This window comes from Strongylocentrotus purpuratus, unplaced genomic scaffold (genome assembly GCF_000002235.5).
Source record: "Strongylocentrotus purpuratus isolate Spur 01 unplaced genomic scaffold, Spur_5.0 spur5_scaffold_17, whole genome shotgun sequence".
Classification (NCBI taxonomy): Eukaryota; Metazoa; Echinodermata; class Echinoidea; order Camarodonta; family Strongylocentrotidae; genus Strongylocentrotus; species Strongylocentrotus purpuratus.
The window spans coordinates 2010486-2022391 of NW_022145602.1; positions in this window are offsets into that span (position 1 = coordinate 2010486).

Sequence of the window (11906 nt, forward strand, 5' to 3'; positions counted from 1 at the left end):
TCACGATATAGCTTGCGAATAAAACTGTGGGTGCGTTTCCGTTGTTAGTTTAATCTGATCTTGCCAATTATTCAGTCCGTAGGAAATGGATCGATAATGGATTTGACTAACAGTTGCGATCGTGAGATAAAATCACACTCCTCTTGATGAAATCAAAAATTGCCACTGAACGTATTAACAAAAACAAATTGTATTCAATAAATTTATTTCTATATAAACATATCATAGAAGCACAGCATTTTCCATAGTCCTAGTTTATACAAGCTGAAAGATAATTATAACAAACCTTGTTTTATTATTTGGTAAACGAAATAAATGCAACGTAATTCATTGTTCAAAATTTCACAATGTATATGACTAAACTATATCGCAATTAAGGCCTATTAGGAAAAAAATTACCGTACTACATAGTTATATCATCCAAACACTCGAACAAGCATGGCCTTTTTTCAGAATAAAAATGAATACTCCCAAAAAACATTGAGTTTCAAATGTCCAAACATATTATTATACAGAATTGAAGATATGAGTTTTTCCTTTTAAACAATCTACCCCTAAAACCCTCTCCTTTCCTTCTTCTGACTACTTGAACTTACCCCCTCCCCCTTCCAATTCCCCAACGCATGTTGCTTATTATCGATAAACACCTCGGTGCGTGTGTTCGTTGGGGGTCTTTCATTTACATATATTTGGACAAACATGTTGTTGATATGGGTCGGATTTGTTAACTCCCTATATGAAAACTTTGCATTAATGTTAAAGGACGCATCCTTGCACGTCGTTTACTTTCCCAGCAAGCCACGGCGGCTACGTTTGTGGAAACAATTATCATGGAGGGCAGCAGCTTTCCAGCTTCGCAGCATATTGGCAACTTGTTTGTCTTAAGACGACGAAAATACAGTAAAATATGTTCTTTTTCCGAGTGAGGGGGGATTTATGACTTTTAAAAGTTACCTCTCCTCTATTTAATACTAATTTTGATAAGGATTAACGCATAATGAAGTTAAACGAAGATAAAGCGCGAGGGTGTTGTGGCAAATTCTACTGACATGGATGATATGCTTACATGTACAAACAGAAAGAGATTAAAAAAAAAAAAAAAACAAGTAGAATGTATCGGTAATCTAATGCCTTTTTATTTTTTGTATGTCAATTAGGTTGCCCCCAACATAGAAATAAAATAGCACATAATAAATCATTTGAGTGATTAGACGAGGGAAATCGATGCAAACTTGTTTAATGAATGTCACTCAAGTTTATTTTCGTCAAATATGCCCAAATGATAAAAATATTAAAAAAAATGAAAATGAATAATTCCCGAAGGTCATTTAAGGGCTGAACGTGAGCGAGCGGACGCAGTGTCCTCCACAAACCGCAGTTGTTTTGGGTTAATTAGTAGCGATGAAGTCCAAACTTAGCCGCAACCACCGTGGTGTCGGGTTCCGCCCCACCCCGGGGAGCGCGACCGGAGGGTGGACTACGTACGGCCAGGTGATTGAGGTCGGGGTTGGGTCACGCCGGTCTAAAACAAGATGTCCGATTTCAGCTTCATACATCTGGGTGGTGTTTCACAAAGCCCTTTTTTAATGATAAATGACAAAATTCAGTGACAAATCTGCTGATAACCAATCAGAAGTGGGGATTTCAGTAGCTTATATCACAAACTGTCATTTGTCACTGATGACAAGTTTTGTGAAACACCCCCCCCCCCTAGACTGGGAGTAGGGAGGGGTGGCCGGAGGGCGTGGCGTAGGCTGGTGGAAGGATTGGACCCACTTTTAATGAAATACTACATGTATATTATGCACCTGTGTCATAACGTTCAATATTTTATATTATGCATATTCTTGCTATTATGGTCACGGAACTTCATTTGTGTCTCTGAATATGAAAAGGGGAGAAATTAGGTAAATTGGAAAAAATTGGAAAAAAATTGGAAGGTATTGGTCTACAATAAGAATCATTGGCTCTTGATAAGTGTATACCAATATCGCTAGCTTCATTTATTTGCTTACTTTTGTCATATATTTATTATCATCAATGAACTCTAGAAGAGATTCGACAGTCCAGATAAAGTGCTCAAGCTTATACACATAATTATTGTCATTGAACGAACAATATATTGGTAAGTTACGAATTATTTTATTTTAAGAGCTACCCGTTTTCAACGGACTTATTCATCATCCCTTAGTTTCAGAACAGAATTGAAATAAATAATGAAACAAATAACAATTTGTTGAATATTTCATAAAGGTCGGTCTCATTCCTCTCACTGACCCAGAAACTTCACTCTCCTGCAGATGCATCCAATCCGCTCTTTCTTAAATCACGATCCACACTTCAAGCTGTTGTTTATTTATCCTAATTGGTTGGGAAAAATAGAAACAATTGAATTTAGGTCATGTTTTGACAGCAAATAAAGGGTTTTTGTTTTTGAATTGTCACCCTAGAGGCTCAGACATAAAACAAATCCTGATGTTTGAAATAATTGATTTCGTCACGTTTGATACACTTTGAGATACAGTTTGGAGCTGGTATAACTAACGAGTTGTAGCTCTTGGTGCAACTTGAAGTTCTCTCTGAAGTTCTTGATATTATTTCCTTTGACAGTCTCTTTCTTACGACAACAGCAAATAACAAAAATGCACGTTTAATTTACACATCTGGGTTATAGTGCAATCTATACGATTTAAAGTCTCATCTTGAATGATGATTCATGTAGTTGAACATGTGAACGGATAGAGAAGGGGATAAACAGGGTTAATATGCGTCAAGGAAAATTGCAAGCGCGTTTAATTTTATTTTGTAACTTTGAAAGCAGACAATGAGCATAAAATGAACAATATGAAATTGAGCTTCTGGAGGAAGCTATTGAAACACACATGTCCATCGTTACTGTGTATGGATGTCATTCACATGTAGCGATCCATTATCAGGCAACGCCAGACACATAATTGCGTCGGCATAGCCCCCCCCCCTTTTTTGTGGGGGGTGGGGGGTGGGTTTATTCTTGATTTTATTCGTACTATCTGTATCATGTTTAAGATGATTTGCCCTTCAGTATCACTTCATTACCCATATGACCAACATCAAAGTTACTCCGTGTTCTAGTACATATGGGACTATGAGGCTTCTAATTCGAGGTATACCATTGGGGGCTGTTATTGTAACGGTTCGTTTAACTTTATGATCTCACAGAGGCTTGGCTCTGTCAGGACCTAATTAGGACCAAACCTGGTCCGGTCAGTAGGTGCTAAGGGGTTCATTAAGTCATTAATCGGCGGATCGGAGAGCCTGAGAGGGACCTGGCACTCACCATGCTACTGATGGGGGAGGACATTCACTTCTAAGGTCAATGCATGGCGTTAGGAAGGAAGGGATTAAAACAGGGCCCGATTACTTCCTGACTTAGGCTATCATCTATCAGTTACCGTCGACTTTGAGTTAACGAAGCCTCCTTCAGCAGGTTCAGCTTAGATGTATTGCGGGTATTACATCCCACTCGAATAACAATTCTGCATCAGACAAGGCATTAGCGCAATATCTTCCTTTCTTTTGGAGAGGGCACATTCATTGTATTAAATCACATGAACTACAATTTGTTTTTTGATAGATTGTGCTACTACGTACCTACTGCCCGATATAATGATGACGAATAACGTTGATGAATATTCTTTGTTACATTATTTGTGACTGCTCAATGACCAATGTAGTTAGGAAACGTATAATGGTATTAAATGGTAATGATAATGGTGAAGGGAAAATAGAAAAGAGAAAACGACTGTCATAGCAAAATGCAAGTTTTAGTTTTACTTTGAAAACAAACAACAGCAACAGCAACATCAGTTTTCTTTATATGTAATTGAATTGTGGGGAATCTGAAAGGATCCAGAGGGAAAACGAGTGAGGAAGAGCCAGTGACAGGGAGAGGTAGAGGAGCAAGTGAGGGGGTGGGGGGGGGGGGGGGGAGATAGAGAAACAGAGACAGAACACAGAGGTGTAAACAATTACGCTGACCAATGACTTAACAAATATTTCGTCATATTATGAAGACAAAATGCGATCAAATTATTTAATTCTAAAGATAGAGCCGAGGTCATTCGAATACGCTAAAAGCCTTGCACTTTTTATCTTGTTTTTATGCATCTAAAAATTGAACCCGTCTTATCGTAGAAAAAAAAAGAGGCCAATATTTGCCAATTCATGCCGAGGAATCATCACCATTACGTGTTATCTCTCAAGTTCCGATATACCGTTGAAATAATGGATGAAAGACGTTGAGCTGTGGACAGAAGCTCGTGCCGCACACCTTGACTGACTTACCAGATTGTTCACATTGCTCACTCTAATAGCACCTCGAACATAAGTATTGTGTTCGTGCATAGTCGTCTGCATTTGTGCGTTCTCAATAGCAGTGCGCTGTGTGTTGAGTGCGCAGAGTACTTTTTGCACACGAATCATGCGTACATAATTAATATTTAGGAGAGTGGGTACGTGCCGTTGGAAATTTCAGCGCATAGGTATTTGCCGGGCTGCGACCAATTTGTGTTTGTAACTCTCAACTTCCTTGCGTTGAGATGAGACGGAAAACGAGAAAATTAACAAGACTCACTCGAAGTCATCTGTAAAAATGCTTCTAATTAAGCAGAGAAATGACTTAATATATGAGAGAGCGAGGAGAGAGAGAGAGAGAGAGAGAGAGAGAGAGAGAGGGGGGGGGGGGGGGAATTGGCGGATGGTTGCTTTATGCACTGGGGAGGGTGAAAAAACATAGCCTGACGTTATTAATCTTGCACGTTTTTTATATTTTCGATGGTCCCCGTCAAAAATCACCTATCCTATCAAGATAAAAAGGCCTATATCAATAATCTCAATTACTCGAAAAGCGTTATGAACAATTCTTTTCTATATACTGTACATACTCATCGTTCGCTTTGTCGCAATGGTTATGCTTTTTACACAAATTAACATTCGTTCTCGGCTGTCTCGCACACATATAGTTGCTATTCAAACAAATAAATTAAATTTCTACCGATCAATATAATCGAGGTCTCATGATTTAAATTATTACGAACGGAGACCCAAGATACCTCAACATATTCAAGTTAAAGGGATTGGGTAACTTTGTCTCTGATTATGAAACAAAATCCTGGATTTAGCTCATGCTGCAATCATTATTATAAACCTTTAGGTCAGTCAGGAACTCCATGACTTTTACAAGCCGATCGCCTGTCTGATTATCAATATATTTATGGTTGGAAATTGAAATTAAAAAATTCTTTTTTCTAACGTTTTAATAACACTACAGTCTATTGGGAAAATGAGAAAGGTAAAACCGGTAACTCAAAGATTTTTACTTTTTTGTGGCACTTCATGATCATTTTGAAGCGCAATTTCTTTGGGGCTTCAATTTTACACCATATCACAGCCACTGATAACACATAGGCCATGCATCTCAGAATTAACACTGTTAAACGATGCCTTTAAAGATGTCTGGAAGATGAAACTGATCTTTAGAAGAATAAAATTAATGTTAGTCCCGCGCGTCATGGACAATGTTGGGTCTGGAATTTCTCAAACTACATTTACAGAGCGCCATCTATCACCAGAGGAAATGAAAGCTAAGTTGTCAAGATGAAACTCGTCGTTACGCAGCAAAAAATGAATACTCTTCTTCAGAGTGGCCTCGCTGTGAGGACATCGAAAATGGGGAGGGGGTATAGAGGGGGGGGGGGAAGGGGGGAATAGGAATGGAACATGCTAATACTATGATTTTTTTTTAATAGAGCAGGATTTCATGCATGATGAATGATTTGTCTCCAATTTATTTATTTATTTCTGATATTTATACAGGGTGGCACATACATGTATCACCAATTTGGTGGTCTTTCATGAGGCCCTGTTTGGTAATTATAAAACAAAAAAGCAGCATCAAAAACAAAATAGATAAATACACAAGCATATAAACAGGTAAAATACAAATTAATTGTTATCCCCATGAAATAACTGATCATTCAAGAATCATCCTTGATCATTTACAAGAAATAGGTGAATGGAATTTCCAAATTAAATACAAATTTTTAAAATGTTAAAGTATTGCTAAATTCTACAAATTTTGAAGGCAGAATCTTTTCCTCGGTGTCATTGGCGGGAAAAGAAACTTGCTCCCTAAAATGTTTGAAGGTGGAAATACTATGAAGGGGTATGTAGGGCAGTTCAAGCCGCTCACCCAGGCGCATGATAATTCATTCAGTTCCAATCTTCCTAAAGGAAACATGAAATGTTGGCGTGACTAACATAGGCATGGGAATGTCACTCAAGTGGTGTTCCGTCCTGGTTGTAAAACAAGAGCCTTTAATATTCCACAGGGCCCGAAACGAATGCTGCTATGACTTTAGATCGGTGGGGCATGTCTACGAGTTTTGACGATTTTGCTGATCCTCTCAGTAACATTTGGGTATGAAGTGCATGATGATGATCCCGAAGCAGCAACGGAGTTGGATGATTGTGGGTTATTCATGCTCTTCAAAAATTGGAGTAGTCATGCGACGGAACAAATGGAATATAATGAACATAATTATAGCTGAACGAACACTTCGAACGCGTGAAATCGAATAGGAACTCGAGGGAGTCGGGCTAAACGTTAGATGACAATTATTAATCTTATTTAGGGGGTTGAGCATCAATATATCCCAGATAAAAGAAAATCTGCATAGATCAACGAGTGCAATTCCAGAAGATATTTCGCAATGCACTACCTCTAGACTAAACGATCATTATGTGAGGTAAACGTTTGTGTGAAGGTGTGTGTGTGTGTATGTGTGATAGAGAGAGAGAGAGAGTTGGTGAGGGGGAGAGAAAGAGAAAAAGAAGGAGAGAGAAAGAGAGAGAGAGAGAGAGAGAGAGAGAGGGGGGGGGGGGCAAATAGGAACTTAGAGGAATACAATGCTAGGCAGAAAGTGAGACGAGGGCACAATACAGGGAAATGCAGAGATTCAGATAAAGTCTATAAAGGAAACATTACAACTATGGGAGGAAGAGAGAGGCGGAAAGATCTCAAAAGGGTGATGAACTTGATGTGAAGAGTACAAGAATATCCATCATCGTTGCGATAACATCAGCCTGTTTCCTATGTTGGTACTCTCATCTAAATGTTAGTGTCGGTAGCGGTAGTAACGACGAAAGACCTGGTGTTGACAAACTCTACCATGAATCACGTGATGAATAATAGCAAAGTCTATCTGAGATCCCGCCAATCGAGCGTTGACCCTTCCACATATGTTTCCTATGCGTTCCTTTAATCTTTGCAGAATCAGAAGATAGAACAATAACCATTTACAAGGTTAAATACATGATACATATTATGGATTGAAATATTGATTATTCTCCGTTGTCACGAAGTATATACCACACTTTCTGTGAAGATGTTTCGAAGTACATGTGCAGGGATATCACCCCAGGTGAAGTCCACCGTACTCTACCAATAGTATAGTCATGGTAGTAGTGGCTATCCTTTACACAGGCATTATGATATGAGCCCCTGAAAGAACATTATAATACTAATAATAGTCACATTAAACATCGCTCAATACCTGATTTCGGCTTAATGGTATTTTCCTTACATACAAGAGCCTTTGAGCTTCTATTGATTTGTTGATGACATTATAATTTCCGTCACTATGATTGATAAAACATCATGTAGATTAATTGTGGAGCTGATAGAAACTGATCACGCTCTGACACACCTGCAATCAAAATATCTTTACAAAACTCCATTGGCGTTGACCAATATCGAGTTGAGCATGGACAAGCACGTTCTTTCCTTATTAAACTAGAGCAAAATAAAATCATTTTGAGCCGTATACTCAAATATCTGGATACGTCAATCAATATGACTGATTGACCCCTTAAAGACACCCTACCTCGGCATTTACCCCCATGCACGAGTCGGTTGCTTCAGTCAGATACAATGAAGGAGTGGAATGGAGACGATGGGGTACCTATGTACCTCAGTATTGTCATCAAAGTAATCAAACATCCTTATATGAAACATGCATCTTAATTCGTATTATATGAACTTGAGCCGCCAACTAACATGGTAACCATGGTTACCTTTACCAGATAGGGATAGTGCTTATGTAGTTGAACTAATATACCCTATATGCTAGGTAGGAAAAGGAAAGAAAGCAATTCCCAAACTTCCAGTCTGCCAGATATATCAACTACCAAATGAAAACGTTTTTCTCTTATTCTCAGTAGGCCATGGACCCCCTTTGTTATAATTTATTTTGTATACAGCGCACTACCATTGAAATTTAAGATAAATTAAGGGTCCCTCATATCCTCCACACCTACCCCACCCCCTAAAAGGGAGATGAATGGCTATGCCCTTATTTTTCGGGTAAATATTGTTTCTTTGAGAGTGGCATATCGGAAGTGAACGGGAGAAGGTAATTGTTTTAATGACGTGAACCGTTAGGCTTGTTATCGCACCAGCTGATGTACATGTGCAGCGCACCTGCGCATAAATACATTCTCAATATTATTTCACTTTTTGACCCAGTCACCATCATTAACTTCCTGAGAAGTAGGGCATTGGAGTAACCTTCGTCTCTCAACCCTAATGGATAATGCTGGAAACAATAATGTTTTATTTTGCATTAAAAATGAAATGAATAAGTAAAAAGACAGGTAGATGGATAAATAGATAAATATACATATAGCTGTATGAAAATGAAGGAATGATTCCAATAATGCACTAATGAATGAGTAAATGAATTAATGATACATAAATATATCAATACATCAATGAATGATGAATAAATGTATACACAAATTGAATAAATAAATGGACATAATCAATAAATGATAAGGCGTTCTACAAAGATCTGTGAATATTAGATAATAGATATACATTTTAACATGGTAAAACAGAATGTGTCTATCTATATACATGTACATGGATTGGAGGCCCTACCTATCTAGTCATAATTCGAGATAAAGAACTTGCTTAACCATGATGCCCTTGAGGCGGATCAATGGTATATTCAACCAATATGTTATTCTAGAATTTGCGAAGTCACCGAATAACGAACGCACATCTGAAGGACGAATATGTCATGACAAAGAATCTGAAATGAATTATAATCAAGTAGCAACTCCTCAGAAAACACGTCACCGTATAATGTTTTACAGAAAGAAAAAAAGTTATTTGTCAACGCAAAGCTGAAGATGCAGTTCATTATCGCTCTTTCTTTCTCAAGTTATTGGATTACGCTATGGTATCCTCGAGGGAGCAAACCCGAAGTGACAATGACCTGCTACTCGGGGAATCATCGAGAGACCCCAGGTATCCCGTTTCTCTCACTCCGACAGGAATCGTGAACACTCAATTCCGGATTAGATTTGGCACAGGATCGATGACCAGGGGAAGAAACGGGATAGAGACGATGATAAGAGAAAGAGTTATTCATTCTCAAGACATTTCTTTTTCATTTGGTCACTGCATGGTGACGTCACAGATGTGTGTTATACCATCGAAGCCATTCACTGGACATCGCCCAAACTCCTTAGCGGTTTGGTTACCGATGTCACTTGCAATTTTCTATCTCACGTCTCAGGGGAGACACAAATAGTAATTGAATCCTGCTTCGATTTCACAAGAGAAGGACAATAGTCAAAATAACGGACATGATATATTCTCTTTGTTGGTTTGTCTTTCCGTTAAAGAAACAATTCGGTTTCAATAGGGTATATCTGTCAAGAGGAATTAACACAAATAGATGAGACAATATGCAGATCTGTCGACGCATCCTTCATCGAAAGCCACGTGTTTTAAGTGATGATTTATCAACGAGTATTTTGTTAATGGTTGCACACCGAGTCGTTACATGCCAAGGACAAACCGATGCAATTAGGCACTACAAAAGATTGATGATTACTTTAAGTCATTAGCTACATGTATGAGTTAACAAATGAATTGCTCTTTCATGCACGACAGGTGCGAAGTTATTCCTTGTCCGTCACAGCTTTGTCTGAAGGCTTACAGTGTACCTTGAAATGAATTACCAAAGAGGGCTAAAGATAGTCAGGGTATAATATATTCATTCATACCAATACCAGGTCTCTGCCTTGCAAGTCCAACATTAAACGCGAGAGCTTACTTCTTGGTCAAAGGTAAAGACCAGTTTTGGAAACGCCCCCCTTTCAACAAATGAAATGGAAGCTCTTATTTATACCAATCTGTGAAAGAATATGCTTTGACTAATACGTGATGATACAAGTTTTGCCGGGAAACCGCCTACTAATTGACATATTTGGTAAATTATTATATCTATCTGGACCGGATAGACATCGCGCACGTGTCGCGTAGTCCCATATAAATCTTTCTATATACAGTGCCTGTAACTTCATCAAGTCTGGGCCACATTTCTTATGTTCTGGTCTTTACCTTTAAACGGTTTGGACACACAATCCCCATCCCACACGATAATGTCATGTTAGTGACACGGCCATGGCAACACGCCTGGCGTTGACTTAATATTTGCGCTAAAAGTTGACTAATTCAGACCAAGTTGCTTCCCTGATTCGATGCCTGCCTCAAAGCAAACTTCCCATCGCTGTTCGTTCAATCTAGATAGGAGAGTGATGAGTGACCTAGTAGGGTGGGTGTGTTGCGACCGATAGTGGGGGAAAGGGAGGGGGTGCTCCCATTCCTATGAAGAAAACAAATGGCATTACAACGAGCGAGGCGTCTTACCGCTTCGTAAATGGACATTGTACTCGGCTCTTAACACATGGATATATAGAAATAAAAGCTAGTTAGGTAATTAGAAAGAGCAGAGGGAGAGAGAGAGAGGGGGGGGGGGGGGGGGGGAGGGGGGGGGGGGGGGGGGGGGTAGAGAAGAGTTTTGTTGCTACCGATAGTGGGGGCAAGGTGGGGGGGGGGGTGCTCCCTTTTCTATGAGAAAAAATGGCATTAACAGCGAGAGCGAGATGTCTTTAAAACCGCGACGTAAATGGAAATTGTACTCCGCTCTTAACAAATTGATAGATAGAAATAAAAGCTAGTTAGTTAGTTAGAGAGCACAGAGGGAAAGAGAGGGAGGGAGAGACAGAGAGAGGGGGGAGGGGGAGGGGTGGTGGGGTTAAAGAGGAGTTTGCATTTGTTTTGATATTCCTGTTTATCAACTACATAGATGATATTGGGTATTATTTTTCGTTTTGTGTGTAAGTATTACATATAGACTAATGATGATCCCTTCACCCCACCCCTCTCTATCTGAAATCTGCCTCCGTCGACTGTAAAATAAATAAAGATTTATTTTGTTTAAAAACTCTAAAAAAAAAACACCTTACAATTTAATCACTCGTGAAGCATAATGGGAAAGAAAAAAAAAATGCAATTTTGATGTATTAACCTATGATGTGTACGGATATTTCTTACAGTTTGTCCACTTTGATATAATTCATCCATACATTGAGCAAACTACTGTACATAATGTGTACGTATTATACGCGTACAGTAGCGGTACCGTATCCATGCAAGTCGCTCCATTAGTGCAGGGGTTATAGTCCGCATAGAGGCTTACATTAATACGGGTAACCAACGAGCAACACATCGTCAACGCATATTAGTTGCCTCATCCATACATTTATTCAGCAACAAATCAGTGCCGATTTAAATGCTGGTATCAATTCGTTAAACATGAAGTTGATGAAGGTGCATGTTACCGTCATTCAGTCCCTCTACTACTAGGAGGTACCCATAGCGCCCCTGGAAAATGGAAAGCAAACTTGGTAAATGGGAGCAGGATGTATTAATCTTGGCCTAATAACCGATTGTGTACAACAGTGTTAACAGCCACGCGTAGCAACTTGTCTCTCAATTCAGTCATTTTTTTGTT